General features: G+C 40.8%; 2 long non-coding RNA genes across 3 annotated transcripts; one reads left to right on the forward strand and one right to left on the reverse strand.

Moving 5' to 3' along the window:
* Nucleotides 1–2,441: 2,441 nt before the first annotated feature.
* LOC133268818 (uncharacterized) lies at nucleotides 2,442–15,028 on the reverse strand. 2 transcript variants are annotated; one of them, XR_009743181.1, is made up of 5 exons: nucleotides 14,990–15,028; nucleotides 13,575–13,687; nucleotides 10,760–10,865; nucleotides 5,366–5,448; nucleotides 2,442–2,945 (listed from the first exon to the last, which is right to left on the reverse strand). It is a non-coding gene; the product is annotated as an uncharacterized LOC133268818 (long non-coding RNA). The 2 variants fall into 2 exon arrangements; XR_009743182.1 differs by lacking the exon at nucleotides 10,760–10,865.
* On the forward strand, nucleotides 6,693–10,077 carry LOC133268203 (uncharacterized). Its single transcript, XR_009742990.1, has 2 exons — nucleotides 6,693–8,232; nucleotides 8,506–10,077. It is a non-coding gene; the product is annotated as an uncharacterized LOC133268203 (long non-coding RNA).
* Nucleotides 15,029–17,425: the final 2,397 nt, after the last annotated feature.

A 17,425-nucleotide genomic window follows, 5' to 3' on the forward strand; every position in this document is an offset into this window, starting at 1 on the left:
GATCGTGACAAAAGCAATTTCATTAGAGTGTTTCTTATGGCAGGATTCTGAAAAGTTCATTAAACAAACAAACAAACCAACCCAGGGTACTGGTAGATCAAACTGCCTTCTGTCATTTAAAGTATACACAGAACAGTCCACTTTCACTGGTGTTTAAATTATATGAGAGAATGACTTTGCTGAATCGTTGCTTCCTAGAAATATTGGGTTGTTAATGTGGCTGTATGTATTAAGAAAAATGAGACAAGGCCTCAATGTACACTCAGTCATGCAGGCTGAAACTTATTTCTGAGCATAGGTCTACAGGGAGATGTCAAGGCAAAGCTCTTTTAAACAGTGGCCCAGATTCTTCTTCCACATAACTCATTACAAAGACTTAGTGCAATTAGAGCAGCCAAGTGGCAGTCTGAATCAGAGTAAATTTTGGTCAAGATATCCAATTAATACTGCAGAAGAATTCAAACTTTTTGTCTGGATTTAAACCCTTTTTTCCTCCTTTCCTCGTAAATGCAATTTCAGTAGATTTAATTTACACTTAAACCAGACAGCAAACAAAGTTAAGTCCATTCAAAAGACAAATTACCGATCTGTCATTTTCTCCTGTATGGAGACAGCTCCCTTTACTTGCCTTTAAACCATGATTTAAAGATTGAAAAATAGATAGTTACACTTTGTTGCAACAATGGGCTTCTTCCTTGCTTTCCCACTTAAAGAGTAAACCCAGAAAAGATGTAATTTATATCTACCTGCTGTCGTTAAAAGATAGTAGTAAATGTAGTACTGGAAAAGAAAGTGGCTCATCTGCTTATAAACTCTGTAATAATTAAGTTTGCCTGACAGCTTTCTGCAAAGCTTTAGATCAGTATTTGTTTATAGCTAAGTTATAAATATCTGCTATGAAGCTATAATATAATTGCTGCTGGCTTATTTTTTTTTAACTGCAATGAAATGGAAAGCTGGAATATATATATTCATAGAGTTGGTTGTAAAGTTCCTTCATGCACTGAAGCACATTAAAGTCTTGGCACAAGAAATGGTAGTAAGTATATAACTGGACTGAATGTTTACTAAATCATCACCAGCTTGACATGACATCCAGGATCTCAGGACAACTTGGATGCCCTGTCACAGTATTAACTAGTTCCATCAGAATATCTTGACTACTTTTATCTTGACTACTTTTATCTTGACTACTTTTATTTAGTTATATGGTTTAAATATGTGATAGCTGCAAAGATATGTGATGGATCCTATAACATATAAAGAAAGGTCTGAGTTTCAGCTCTAAAAAGACCTTTTAGTACATAACTGCACAAGACACTTGATTAAAATTCAGTGTAAACCTTGAAGGTAGTCCAAATGCAGCTTTCCTCCTACTTTGCTTTGTTCTCCTTCTCACCAAGTCTTGGTGCCCGAAGTTGAAAGTTCAGTTGTTTCCAGCTTAGCTGCTGCAAGCTCCTAGAAACTGAGCACTAACTCAGACAAGAGCTCAGCTGTGGCCAGCAGGCATACTTACAGAGAGCTGATGCCTGATAGCAAGAGATTAGGAGTAATGCACGTTCCAACAGCTCAGTTTGTTCATGTGTTTAGTCCTGTCTCCTGAAGTGCTTCCTCGCATGCACCTAGAACCTTCATTCCTTGGTTATTTCACAAAAGGGTTTAGGGCACTTTGCACATTGTAGGATCAGACCAAGTACTTGTAACAATATTTCACCTGTGCATAGTAAGAAGTCAGCCTTCTAAAAGAAGATACTCAGTAAGTATGTCTACTTATCTTCATTAAATCAGTATGACTAGCTACTTTTTGTAGAGAGCTTTGTTTTCCCCTCCTAAAATTAGACTTCATCTGCCCATTGCAAGACTGCCTTGTTTCTGATGGCCATCAAAGCATTCAAATGTAACCTTTTAAATAAAAAAAACAGCCAAACTCAAATAACAGAACCTATAGTCATTTGTATCCTGCTTTGATAGATCTGGGAACTATTAGCAGGTCAGTATTTTGGCCAATAGTCTCAGGAATAAATAGAGGTTTTGTCTCCCTAGTTTAACACCTCTTAAAGGATGTGTGTCCAGCATTTCTTAAAGCCCAAACCTGTTTAAGGATATTTCATGATGCATAAAAGTTACAGATAAGTTGAGTTTCTTAACCTTCATCTAAGTAATTCTAAAACTGCATCCCCAGCCAAAGCATAAAGGCCATTGTGGGTTTAAATCTCCACAAACGAAAAAGAAATGCTTTTTCTTTACAATATTATTTTGTAGTGTTTGGTCCTCAATTTTTTTTTAATCTCATACCAAACTTTATTAAAAACCTTTTCAAATAAAAATATTAGAAGTAGATTAACCTCCGTTAAACTTTTTAAGCTGCTATGATCTGCCACAATGATGTTGTTAAAAAAAACATAGCTATTTCAATGTTCTCTTATTTATGATGTTCAGAACCTGAAAGTACAACATACTTGGTGTGAATGCATTCATATCTCATGCATGACCATTTTTTTTGCTATTTTTCCCTGTGCAGGTGAAAGATCTTGTAAGATCTAATTAGAAAGTGTGATTGAGATGTGCTATCAAAGTGAAGAACAAATAAATAAAGTGAAATATATCTGTGATTTTTTTTTTTTTCCACAGGACCATGAGAAAATGATTTGATTTTCTGATGTGCAGCATTTCCAATTTGAGTTTTCACTTAGCAGAGGTCAGTGAAACAAAACAGGAGACTTTAGAGTTCCTGAAGAAATGTTGGAACCAAAGTCAAGGTGGTTATTTTCAAGGCAGGAAACCTTGCCTGTGTGTCTGTGGGCTGTGAGGGTGACCTCCTCTTACTTCATTTCTGCCATGTAATGGTGACCACACCTGCTGGTGTTGAATAGTGGACAATACCTGCACTAGTGCTGCTGTTCTCTTTCAAGATGGAGAGTGGAGCTCATGTTCTCCATTCTGATCTATAAAAATATTTTTATATGTTTATAAATCATGTCCATTTTTGAAATCTGTTTTAGCCAGTGAAAGTCCTAGTTCCGTTTTCATTCCTATGTGCCCTCCTTTCACATTCTTTCTGAACTGTTACCCACTTTCTTCCCTTTCTGTCTCATTTGTTAATGGTCATAGCAGCACAACTTTTGAAATACCTAAATGTGAGGCTTTGCCATTTTGTCCTGCAGGGTCCAGTGACTTTCACAGAATACAAAGCTTTTCTCCTGCTGAAAAAGTACTAGGCAAAAAAATCTTCAAAGGACTTACAAGCCTATTTTTGTCAGCAGGAGTCATACTCCTGCCTGTATTAAATGCATTAAAAACAGGCTGGGCCTCATAGAACAATTTTTCCAGTCATGCTTTCTTAGATTTAATAATAAGTGCCTGTGGAGGGCTTGGGAGGACCAGGACAGTGCCTCCCATGGCCAGGTACAGCTGCACATCTCATCCCATGCCACGTGGCGCTGCAGGAGGATGCCCAGTGAGCACCCACTGGAGGCCCCACTGCTGCCTGTGCTGCCCTTCCACCGGCACTGAGCTGCCACCCGAGGACTGACAAAGGGTTTGGCACAAAATTGTCAACAGCATCTTCAAATGGCATTTGATGAAGATGTGAGGCATCTTAATTCAAGCATTAATGTACTATAGATACCACACGCTTCTTTTTCAGATACATGGTGCCGCTGAGTATTTATGCAAATAGGGCTGGCTGATGGCAAAACTCAGAAGAGCCAAGCTTAGAAACCGAGCCTGGTGCCAAGCACATCTCTGATTGCACTGAATGCCTCCATGGTGCTGGAGCTGTATTTCCCTGTTCCCACTGCAGCAGCCTACTACACACCTCCTACCCTCAATTGCACGACTTAAGCAGCAGTTTTATTTTGTTCATCTCCATGGGAAGCACAAATGTTCATGCTTTCATTTTTTTCTGGCACTAATCCAGTGGCATTTATTTCTTCTATAAGTGTTGTTTAAATTGTTAGTAGCACATCGCTAATATAAGACTTAAGTTTTACCCCTAATATAAATTTAATAATTTTTCACAATGATTTTCTATAGCATTTTAAAGTGTTTATCAACTCTTCAAGAGGAAGACAGGCAAAAGAAAACAAAAAAAAAGAAACCCTGCAATAGCTCCTTTTAAACTGTTTTTTACAGAAACTCTAATGTAAATAACTCCTTGTGACTTTATATAAGCAAGAAAATACTAAATATTTCTATCACAACCACTTGTTCTTTTCTGAGGCACAACCTCTACAAAACCACAGCACTTCCCATCATAAGACATTCTAAGGATATAGGAGAGGCAGAGTTCATTAGAGAACATATATTATGAGGTTTAAAACAACATTTCAAAATTTAAGTTTAAATTTAAAACAAGAATAATTGGGGTTACAGAAAACTACCTCTCCCACAAACACTGCCAATATTAGGACAGGTGTGGTACACGCAGTGCCATCAAGATGTGGGATTCAGAGTAGGGCAAAGGAATAAACAAAGAGAATTTTTACTGTTAACCTAGTAATTTCATTACAATTGGAGAGGTTTTTAATTATGATAATTCACACTATAGACAGCAGAGGGAGCATGTTTCTAGAAACACACTGTAAAACCGAAAGCATTATTGTGGGAACTGCACCAAAACAGATGTGGCAACCCAGCCCCTGACTTGTGAGTTCATGGATAGACAAAGCGTAAAACTCATGCTAATTGGAAATTACCAAGACTTCTTGCAAAATACACAGATAACCTCATAACCTTTCCTCAGCATGAATCATTTTCAGTGCTTGCCATGCCATGAAGACTTTTTTCCGGTATTGCCTGCTATTAGTTGACATTTTGCAAACCAGTTGGGGCATGTGTGGTTATTCAGGTCTCGCTGACGGTGGCTGTGCATGTTTCTAGTTTGCAAATCTAAAAGGGTGAGGAAGTGCACCAAGGGCAGGTCTGCCTTGCTGCACTGAGGGCATTGCTATGTAGTCATGGGCAGTTTTATTTTCAGGACTATCATCTCCACTGCCTTCATACAGCTCTGGCTTTATCAGTGATGGATTGCATGGAGGCATAGCAGCATCTCCAAAAATCTATGGAGAGCTGTGAGTGCCCCTGGAAATGGTTCCATTTTAACCCCTAGGGGTAATACCTGGAGAAGTGGGTCTATTACTTTGTGCCATGGCATTTCTCTCTTTTAATGGTGCATAAAGCAACTCATTTGTAAGTAAAACGCAGTTTTTACAGGCTTCTGATGCTACAAGGAGGAAAGGGCCTTTCTTAAAGAGCCCCGCTGTCAAAGCAGCCCTGACACTGCTCTGGGGTCCATGGGAGCCAGTGTTACTTGCCACAGTCAGAAGTTGATGTTTGCATTATTTTAGTGATCAGATGAATTAACCTTTGATGTTTTCACCATCTGGCAGATGCACACACTCCACGCTGTTAGCTGCCATTGCATTTGCTGCTCCAGCACATTCATTCCTGGTGCAAATGTGCTGTGGGTTATGAAATACTGCAAAGTAGAAACAGCTCAGCAAAGCAGCAGGATACATTTAGTATGACTGTATCTACTTAGGAGGGGTTTTTTCCTCCACCCAAAAATCCCCTGCAGAAAAGCATGCAAAGGCAGGAGTCAAAACTGCCTCACCTCTCCACTGTAGCCTGAGAGGCTGTGTGCTGAGCAGTGGGACTCCAAAACTTTTGCGTTTCCTTTTGCATTCCTATTTTTCATCACCATTTCCTCTGCAAAAGTGGAACAGAGCTTACCAGATTTTCAAAATATCATACCATTCTTCATTTGGGGGTGGTTAGTAGGTCGAGAGAGGTCCTCCTTCCCCTCTACTCTGCCTTGGTGAGACCGCATCTGGAATATTGTGTCCAGTTCTGGGCCCCTCAGTTCAAGAAGGACAGGGACCTGCTGGAGAGAGTCCAGCGCAGGGCAGCTAAGATGATTAAGGGAGTGGAGCATCTCCCTTATGAGGAAAGACTGAGGGAGCTGGGTCTCTATGGTTTAGAGAAGAGGAGACTGAGAGGTGACCTTATTAGTGTATATAAATATATAAAGGGGGAGTGTCACGAGGATGGAGCCAGGCTCTACTCAGTGGCAAACAATGATAGGACAAGGGGTAATGGCTACAAACTGGAACACAAGAGGTTCCACTTAAACTTGAGAAGAAACTTCTTCTCAGTGAGGGCGATGGAACACTGGAACAGGCTGCCCAGGGAGGTTGTGGAGTCTCCTTCCCTGGAGACATTCAAAACTCACCTGGACACATTCCTGTGTAACATTATCTAGGTGTTCCTGCTCCGGCAGGGGGATTGGACTAGATGATCTTTTGAGGTCCCTTCCAGTCTCTAGCATACTGTGATACTGTGATACCATTACATTTCAAACACGGCTTTTGATTGTCTGTGTGGATAGCCAAGATGCTATTTGTTATTTTACAGTCACTGCAATGAATCGGAGGCACAGGTTCCAGACTTAAACTGACTTTAAACCTGGTTTTGAGCATAAAGAGCCAGCTGCTTAGTTCAGGTCTTGTATAATCCACTCAAATTTATGTGGCTAATCAGAAATCACATCATGGGTTTGCATTTAATGTCATAATGGCATACAGACAGGGCATCTTGTATACAAGGACTGTCTTTGGACACAGATATAGACTTCATTGGGTGTTGTCCAACTCCACAAGAGAATTATGAAAATCAAACACAATGGCCTATGAAATTGCATGTCTCACCAGGAATGATACGGAGAAGCTGGTGAAACAAAAGCTTTTAGCCTGAGCCAATGTATATATTTAAGCACACTCTAAGGAGCTACTTATTATAAATCACATTTGTCTGTCCTTATATATACACACATATATATGTATATATATGTTGCATAGTAGAAACCTAGAACCACTTCACTGAGGATTATAGACTGACTCAGAGTTTAAAATGGTCCTCTGAGTCAGACTAAAATGATGCTATTGGCATAAAGTTGGGCTCAGGCCTTCTATTTTAATGAGCATCATCATCTTGATTTCTTGGGCTGGTGATCTTCTCACCTGAATTTCCAACGGAGTGACTAATTTTAAGCAAGATATAAAAACATCTGCTAACCTGTCACCTTGAGGCATATGCTTACTTCCACCAGCCACCCATCCCATCTCTTTGGGCCTTTACTTCAAAATGTAAATCCCAATTTTCACTTAATTTTCAGTGTCACTTTGAAATGCAACTTTATCCTGACTAGAGTTTGTTCTTACCGTGGCACCTCTCCTGTGCCTGCCTGGAACAGTATCTTCTGAGCTGTGAAAACTGGTTTACTGTTTGCATATTAACCCAGCAGAGCTGACACAGCTGGGTGCTCTTCCTTAGAAAACTTCCTCAACAGACTTGTTTTACTAACCTGCAGTCTGTTAAGGGTAGCAAGGTTAAATCAGCACCTCTTTGGTGACAGGGGTCACCAAATTTTACTCGCAGGTGGATGGCAACTCAGCTTGACTCTATTTCAGTTTCCAGAGCTGGAGTTGTGAGCAAAACAAAATGATCTTTCAACTTTCAAATCAATGAGGGCAGAGCAGTCATTAAAAGCTAGTATGTGCCAGGATCCATAATGAAATTTTGCAATCACTCATTTTCCAGAAGAAAAACAAGTTAGAGCAAAAGGTGCTTTTCCTGTTAATGCCTCATCCTTTCCCTAAGTAAAGTCTCAGGAGCCAGTGGATCTTGTCTGAGTGATAAAGGGGGCATTTGACGGGGGAGGAGAGGAGTGTTTAAAAAGCAACAACATCAGCAAGGGTTAGAGATCAGCTGGGGTAGCCATTCATGCCCCGCTAGTCATGGCAGCAGGAGCCCTCCCATGGGCAGACCCCTGCTTCAGGAGCAGGGGTGGCTGTTGACTCCCAGGCAGAGCTGTGGGGAATTCCATTTCTTGTGTGAGTCCTCCGTTCTCCTGAGCAGCACCTGGGTGCCTGCCAGCTCTTTATAAATGGTGAGGCAAAACAATGAGGGCGTTTACTTATTTAGACTTGCAGGAAGAGATTGTGAATTTAATCAAAACAGCTGCCAAAAGCTGGGATTCATGACCAGCCTGGCGCTCAAGCACATTCATTTCACTTGAACTGTGTGATTTCTATGGCATGCCTGTGCAATCACAACCCAACCATTCACCAGTGTCTACAGTGTTTGTTCAGGTAAGGGGTTTAGTACGTAAACACACCATCATGAGCTGGCACTTGCAGTACTGAAGCAGGTTTGCTATTTTCTTCCTTGACAGTGTTCATAGAATCGTTAGGGTTGGAAAGGACCTTAAGATCATCTAGTTCCAACCCCCCTGCCGTGGGCAGGGACACCTCACACTAAATCATATCACCCAAGGCCTCGTCCAACCTGGCCTTGAACACTGCCAGGGATGGAGCATTCACAACCTCCCTGGGCAACCCATTCCAGTGCCTCACCACCCTAACAGGAAAGAATTTCCTTCTTATATCCAATCTAAACTTCCCCTGTTTAAGTTTTAACCAGTTACCCCTTGTCCTATCACTACAGTCTTTAATACAACACTCAAGTTGCTGCAGGCTTGGGAGCATGGAGTGTCCTCTGAAAATACTATGCTTCTCATAGTAGCTGAGGTGACTTAGCTATTTAATAAGGAAGAAATTAGATGACTCAAATACTGTCATTTTAGGACCTTAACTACAGTCTGCTGCAGCCAACAGAGAAACTGATGCTGTCCTAAGGAGCTCTGGGCCCATGTCTGATGGAGAGGGAACCCCGAGACCGCAGTAGTGGGTTGCTGCAGCCTCAGCTATAAAGGTGTATGAGCACCCAGCATCTCTTGAGCTTTGTCACAATGAGGTTTGAACAGGGATAAAACTAACGCAGATTATAAAACTTTTGCCCATGTATTTATAGTTGCTTCATCTAGTGCATTGATGAAGGAGCCTCTGACTGCAAGGACAGCAGTAACTGGAACAAACAAACAGCGCATAAATGGGGTATTACTATACTCTTTTGAGCAGGCAAACTGCAACAAAGGTAGGTAAGGTCAAAACTGTCAGACTTGGTGCTTTCTGCTAGTTCAATAAATTAATCAGCCAAGGAAAGAAGAATGTGGGACTGCCATCCTTTACATGCTCCGCCCCTCCACTCAGCTTGCTTCCTGTTCCCTGAAACGTTTGAAAACAAATAAGCCAGTAAAGAGTGCTACAAATATTAAATGAGCCTGCTGCTCATAACTACTAAGGACGAAGGTTGGGTGAAACGCCCTGCCTGTTTTCCGACTCAGCCTGAGCTGCCGTGCAGTCCTGGAGTCACCATAAATGAGAGGTCAGCATCACTTTCACAAAGCCATAAAGAAAACATCTTGAGAAACATTAGGAACCAGTGCAAATCAGGATAGGTTTGCCCTTCAGAAAAACCTTGCTAGATATATCCAGATTTGTTTTTACAAATCCCTTACAATTACGGAAAAGAGAATTTTTACATGCTTTGAACTATCCTATGTATCTGAAGTTTTGGTTTCCCTGAGTGTATTTATGTTTTCTCTCTGATTTATCTTGAGCAATAATTGTTAAGTAAAATGAGTCCAGCTGGGCAAAGTTGCCTAGTTTTATACATTCTTTTACAACCCTTATCAGGACTAACAAGAAGGGGTAAAATGTTGCAATCAAACAACCCACAGAGATACCGCCAGTCCTGACGCTGCCATCCTTTTTTGCCTGTAATTTCAGTTTTTTATCACTGTTGGGATTTATTGTGCCAGGTATTTAACAGGTTTCTCACGCAGCACAGCATGAAGGGCTGGAAATGCAGGCCCTGGCTAATTAAAAAGTCACCTTTTTTCCAGCCTGATCTGTTTTAACTCTGCAGAGGTGCCAGCGTATGTGTCTTTCATCACCTAACTGCAGAGGCAGATATACCACCACAGAGCCTAACCTCTGGATTCATCTTTCGTTCTTACCTTTTTATTTCTTCTGCCTGTACCTCTTTGTGCTTTAGACATTGGCTTTCTGTGCGAAGCTTTCTTGGCAGCCACAGGTGGAGAGAAGGTTTAAACTGAGTGCAACAGGGGTTTCTGTGAGGTCTTTGCAATAAAGAGGCAGCAAGTCTCTCTTTCAATGGTGTGTTTCTATTACAGGCTGAGATGTATTTTTCAATTATTTTTTTGCAAGCAATTAATACAACTCTAAGCATATTCTCACCATAAAAAGGCCCTAAAATTCTGTGGTTTTAGAGGCACTAGCATTATGCATTCTCAGGCTCACTGGAAAGGCAAGTAATCTGAGTTTGCATGGTTAATATCATTTTAGGCTTTTTCATGTTTGTTTAGGATTTGGGTTGGGGGGGGGTGTGTGTTATATTTTTACAGAGAAATAACCACAGGAATCCAAGTGCTGTGTCCAACAGCAGTGCAGTTCCTGGCTTTCCAATTTACCGTAACTACATTCCCAGTGAGAATTTTGCTTTTATTTGACCATTTATTTTAATCTGAGAATGAAGAGTGAGGGACATTTGCACTTCCCTTGCCTAAGTGCACTCCTCAGAGGATACCACTGACGTGGCTCACAAGCCTGTAGACCCTGTTGAGGTTTGTAGGTAGGAAGGATCTGCCCAGATCAGCATCACCTGAACTTCCTCTCTGTACATCTCATCACAGTTGGAGACAATTTTGTTTATACGCAATAATTTCCATAGTGCACCAAGCCAAATTTGTCTGTCTAAAACATTATCTAATAACATTGTCTAGGTATCTGCAACTGTTATTCAAGCTACAAAATGTTTTCTTAATTCAAGTTCAGACCATACTCATCAAGAAAAGTCAGGCGAGGTTTTCCAGTACGGTGACATCTTCCTTTCCTCTTCTTATGTGATCAGGCATGCAACTTGCTTATTCCAGTTAACGTAGTCTTTAGAGAAAAATAAAATCCATATATGAAATCTAATAACACAGGTAGATCTGCAGGGATTAACAATATGAAGGAGAACATTGTCAAGCATATAATGATATTTTTTTGTATGTTTGCTACATCTAATGCTTTTAATTGCATTTTTCAGTTTAATTCTAGTAGCCAAAGGCTCAATGCACAAGGCAAATAAAAAGACAGGATAATTGGCATGCCCAAGTGCTCCTTTTCAACATAAATCAGGCAGACAGCAAATATGAGTCGAGCAAAGAGATCATTGTGTTGCAGTTTAATTCACACAAGATTATGCCAAAATTAATTTTACACTGAAGGACAGAAAAACAGACCTGGGAAATGCATTGAAAATGTCAGGAGGGACTGGAGCTATAGTATCCTCCCTTCCACATTAACATTTCACACAAAAGAGAAAGCTTACAAGCAGACAGATCAGGGAGGCATAGGATCAGATAGAGCCATCTTGCTGGTGTACTTCATTCCCTGCATTTGCCTGAAGATGCATTACTAAAAGATTATTTTGCAATTACGGGTGCAATTACTAGAAGGCTTTTGAAACAGAAAGATCTTCCTACAAACCCAACAGAAGCAACAGATTTTATTATCCATGCCCAGCTGTTTTGTTTTATAAGACATCAGCCCTGTGAGTACATGCAGAGGTGAACTATCACACTATTTCGGTTGGCGCTACGCAGCAGTTCATATGTACACAAGGAGCTGCAAGGTAATGATTTTGACTCTAAGCCCTCTAGGGCTAAGATTATCTTTATGGGCTTAGACAAATACAGAAATACATTACCAGAGCTTTAGTTTTAAGTCCATCAGAGTTGCAAGGTGAAATAAGCAAAATGATAAGTACTTTTCCTTGAGGTTCAAGACAAGGTGAGTTTTCTCCTGTTTGATGTACAAGTTCAGCCAGAGTAAGTTCAGAACTGCTAACTTCCATTAAGCATAGTAATTCATTGTTTGAGTCCTATGCACCTTTTGTTTGAAGACAGAATAAATAGGTATTCCTACTTATCAACACTGCAGAGCTTACACAATTTCTCTTTGAGAAAGCTTGATTCTCTAGAGCTTTGCATGGCAGCAGCTGAAACACAGCTGGGCAAATTCCCTGCTAGTGTTATTTGAAATATTTCTATTAACTTTGTGAGAGTTTCACCCCTTTATCCCAGCATAGTCAACCCTACTGCATGTACGTTATGTTCTGAGTTCCAAAAATTTGGCAGATCTTCACCAGGTTTTTTTAGGCATTTTTACTAACCATAAAGAAAAGATGTCTGTATTTGGCTTCTCCACAGATTATCTGGCCACCTAACCTAAAAAAAAAACCAACACTAAAGCGATCCTGTTGATCACATCTAGATTTGGAAAGCTACACTGCATTGAGTACAGTATTTCCAGGCTGTAAGCCATAAAGCAAGGCTGTTCCTGCTGCAGTTCACATGGCTTTTCCTACGAACTGGAATGAGGGCAGGACCACGTCCAATGCATGGTCCAGAGACACTCACACATATTTCAAAACCCCAAAATCATCAGCTGTAAAAACAAAACATTTGTGGAAACTCCAGTCAGGGAGCAAGCTGCCAAAAGAAAATTATTCTTTGTGTATGCAGAGTTGTTTTTGCTCCGTGGCCTGGCCCAGAACAAGGACAGGTGAGTCCTAGTTCAAGGGAAACAGTGGGATCAGGCAGCTGTTTGACAGTCCCTTTTCAGCACCAACAAGGCATTAATTTGACTTTGCTTTAATGTAACGTTCCACCCTAACATTGCAGGGCTTGTTCCAATAGATTCCTTTTGGTATTACTGAAGACCAGCTCCTGAAGGGTATAATATTTCTCCCTGGCTCAATGATAATCCCATTAGCTGGGTAATTCTCCCAGCACAAACTGTGTCCTTGCATTAGTTCTGCAATCTCTGCAGGGATCGCTTATGCAGCTGGGTCTTAGTGCATTTGCCTGCTGATGTCTCAAGTGCAGTGTAAAGCATCTTTACATGCTTTTACATTTACTTTACAAACTTCAGTTCAGGTTGGCATTACCGTGAGCACTTCTCTACAGTCAAAACAGTGGTGTTATAAGGGATGAAACCAGATGTTTCATGTTTATCCAGTATCAGCGATTTCATAACACTTAGCTTGCAAGTCATGACTAGATTATTTCAGCTGCCAACGGCACAGCCCAAGCATCAAGCTGTGTTCCCTCTACTCGGTGCACTCAGCTCTGAACTGAGTAGCAGGAACGTTAAATTACCACAACTAGGAAGAAATTACTCAGAAATATATTTGAAATATGGAATATATATTTGAATTATATATTCAAAATATAGAATATATATTCAAAACCTGGATTTCACAAATAAGCAATATATACCATAAGAATGTTCCTTAGGGCACAAAAGTTCAGTCTCTGAAGCATTAAGCTCTGTACTGATGCACAAGTGAAGCGTGATGCTGACCACCAGCTGACCTTTGTGCCGATGCTGCCTCTGTCAGGATAAAGCACAGATCCCTCGGCAACTATACAGATTTGGCAGCATTAATACTGTTAGGTTAATTAATAGTGTCTTAAGCTGAAAACAGCCTAAGGCCTTTATATTTACCTGAACTAATGCTTCCCAGACCTGACATTTCTATTGAGAAGATATGTATCTTGTCCTCAATCACTCAACATTTACACCCTGCTCACTTTCTCTTACCTTTACAAGACTTTTGCACTCTGCTGTAACTGCTGAGACTCCACCAAAGAGCACAAATCAGGTGAGAAACTTTGGAAGCCAGGTTGGACATTATGCCTTCTACCTGCATGAATCTGAGGAAAAAAAAAAAAAAAAGGAGAATACGACAGATTTTGAAAGACCTGCAAAGTCTACAGGTCAATGTAAATAACACTATGTAAAACCACGACAAACATACATCAAGCCAGGCTGTCAGAAACAGCAAAATAACCTGATGAGGATTTTGGAGAGCTACATGTTTACCAAAGAGTGAACAGCATTTGCTTGAAAAATATGTTCTTAGGAGAAGAAACTTTAACATCAGGTGTCTTATAGGCAAAACAGATAACTGGTTCAACTACAGTAGTACTCTGAGGCTGAATGTCATCCAGAGTATTTAAACGACAACAAACAAAATTTTGCCAAGTGCACCAAACTAGTATGACTGTATGCTGGTAGGAATTACACAGACCGTGTGCAGCAATTCAAATGTGTGTATATTTAGACAGTAGTGCATTCATTCATATACCTCTATATCTATGCAGGCATAGAGATTTTAAGTCTGAGCAGCAGCATGTGCCAGGATTATCTGATTAGTAGGCTTTTTTAAGTAATCTGTTTCTCCTAACATCCCTTTCCTGTGCAATAAAGCAGAGGTTTGTCAAGGCATCAATAATTCAGTCTTAAAAGTCAATTCTCACAAAGTGCTCTTCAGGCATGAATTCTTCATAATCCGCCTATGGGGGAGTTGGGAGCTGAGATTTCTTTCACCTGATGGTTCCCTTGAAGACAGGGACACACTGTGGTAGAAAAGCTGAATAATTTGGCTAAAGTTAGAGAAAAATGCCAACAAAGAGCCCAGTGCAGCTTTCAGGAGCTCTGGGCTGGGAGGTCTCTCCCCAGACCACATAACTCCATCAGTCTGATGCAGTTTACTGCACATAACATAGAAAGAGGTAAATAATCAAGCATCGATTAATAAATGTATAGTTGCTAAAGAAAACAGAAGTACTGCTTCCAGCCCTAAAAACTGCAATAAGTTCAGAGCTTAGAAAAACTCAAAAGCAAAGGAAGGGAAGATCAGATGCTTTCTCTTCAGACCTTTGGGGACCTGGCAGCCTATTGCTGCAGGGAAGATGCAGTCATTCAGACTTCAGCCAGATCTAGCCATGAAATCATAAGGTCAGAGGGGTTTCGTTTTTTTTTCTTTCCATGTACTCCATCATGAGCAGTGACAAGAGCTGTTGGATTCTGGAGGCTCACCCCACAAGACATGTTACATCTGGACTGGTTCTAAGGAGGGGAATGAACAGAACCAATAACTCACAAACTTCTTTCTAGAGGGATGCAGGCAAGCACCAGCAGCTTAAATGTCAGACTGAAGACACAGCTCCCACCTGTTGCATGCTTGCAAGTCATGCCCTCATGGTACAGCATCATTAAAGTGCTTTGCTCACGAACAAGTCTCCAGATTTAAAACCATTAGGTGGCTGCAAGGATCAGACACAGCCTGAGTCAGACAGACTGAAAACCAGGATAAAGAATGAGGAATGCAATTTACCCTTCAGACCCTTGTTCTGATTTACAAAGTGCAAATGAAGCAGAAGTTACTGCTTTTTCCTACAAATCTTGCCTTAGGACCATTTATAAAAATCTGGAGATTTCCTGCATCACATTTTAGGAATCATAATCCAGAGCTTCTGGCAGTCAGCTGGCTGGAGATAGTACCTCTCTCTGAAACAGAGACATTCAAAAGAAGGAAAGAGGTTGTTTAAACTTCTCTGATGTGCAACAGCTTACTTTCTGAGTAAGGCAATGATGCTTTTGTGAATTCAGTGCCTCTAACCTTCATAAGGATTCAGTGTTGAACAAAACTCATTCACTTTTGACACAGAATACAAACCGACTTGTTGGATGGTTGCACCAAATCCTCGCAGCTCTTTTACCACTGGCAGATTCAGGGTTATAATTCTCAAAGGAAACAGAATTGACCTGATTCCTGCAACACCAGTGTTGCTCTTGTTCTGTCTGCAATGCTGTTTGTGATGATAGGAATCAGAGACTGGCATCAGAGGCATGTTTAGCAGAGATGGAGCACTGCTAATCTACAATGGGACCTGAATCTCGGCTCACATCTACATTGGTCCTATTGAAAGGGGAGCCTGTTCCTACACAGCACACAATGGAAGCAGGAAAGTACGCACTTGCTTGAGGAGAGAAGGGGATTCCTCTGTGTGCTTAACCAGATGAAGCATAAAAATCCACATCAGGAGCTGTGGCCCTGTGAATACTGGGACTTGACTGAGTTCTTTCAAAACAATAGGGTGCCTCATCTCCAGGCAGGAAGCACTGCTTGAAAAGGGAGGGTTTACAAACAGTGCCCTCACATCTGGTTTCCTTCTTACCAAAACTTTCCTGCCTGCCAGCTTCTATCTCCTGCTGCTGTACCCCTCCTTCAGGCTCAGACCCCAGCCCTTGCCCTGCTCTGTGCATATTTACTACCTTGGTTAACTCAGGGGTGTTGAATTCTTTGCGGGAAACTTCAGAGCCCTCTACTGCATTGTCCTGCTAATGATTTGTAAGCATATTATCTGCAATCTCTGCCATCCCCATCCAGCTATTGTGCTCCCTGTGGAATGTGGCCATGTCACAATGCAAAACAAGCACAAGAAAATAAAACAGATTACTACTAAACCCACCAGTTTTCTGTTTAAAGTTTCAGGCTAGAAACATAAGCAATTATACAACATACATTCTCATACAATAGGCTCATCTGCCGTCAGGAACTTTCAGGATCTACTTTCCCATACCTGCACACATCAGTTTTCAGGAATATGTGTAATTCTTTCTCAAAGAATTTGATTCATTCTCAATGTGGACATAGGTGGCAAATCTGAGACTGCTAGAGGCATGGCTGGGGAGAGCTGCTGCGCATCTGCAGTTACATCCTTGAGTGATCCTGGAAAAAAATTCTGAGCAGAGGAAGAGGATATGACCATAAATAAACAGGCCTTATATGGAATATTTATAAGATATTTCTAACTTCCACCTTGCAATGTCTTGTAAAGACAACGAAATTACTGTTTAATAATAGGTTCCAGCTACAAAAAAGGGCTCTCTAAACAAGCATCCATTGCTTGTGGACAGTTCAGTTTAAACCAACACAAAATTAGAAACAGAAGTTCTTTCTTGTTACAGGGAAGCAGTGGTGGTAAATGTGTTGGTAAATAAAGAAGACACATTGAAGAAAGTCAAATCTAGTTACATACAGAGCCAAGTGCTCTTTGGGTGTTGTTTCCAAACACATCTAGTGTGTTCTCTCCTCTTGGGCAATCCTGATGGAGGCAATCCTGATAACCCCTTGTCTGGATTTGTGACAGCAACTCATTGTCTTCTGCTATCCTGTAATTTAAATAAAATCTGTATATCAATCAGCAATCAGCAGAACAGTAGCCCCGGCAAACATGGCAGGCTCTATACGAGTCTCATTGCTCAAATTAAGATTGCAACTTCACACCCGATTCTCCTATTTCAGCTGATAACAGTGAGTTCAAAGGTCCCATGTTTCCTGTATTAAGAGCTAAGATGCAGTTTCAAAAGATCTCCCTAGTTAGAATTCACATCTACCTCACAATACTCATAGCTAAGCTATGAAGTGCATTTCCACAGCTCCACTTTCCGCCTCTCTGTCTAAAATACGTTACAAGAAAGAAGGATCTGTGTTTCTCTAAATAAGGTAAATGTCCTTTACACAGCCAGGCACTGACAGAGAGTAATGTCAGTGTAGTTTAAAGCTGGTTGGAAGCTATGGTAGAAGGAGCTAAATGACTGAC

Source organism: Pezoporus flaviventris, unplaced genomic scaffold (assembly GCF_033815535.1).
Source record: "Pezoporus flaviventris isolate CSIRO_AGI_PZ_B2104156 unplaced genomic scaffold, CSIRO_AGI_Pfla_v1 ptg000013l, whole genome shotgun sequence".
Lineage (NCBI taxonomy): Eukaryota > Metazoa > Chordata > Aves > Psittaciformes > Psittacidae > Pezoporus > Pezoporus flaviventris.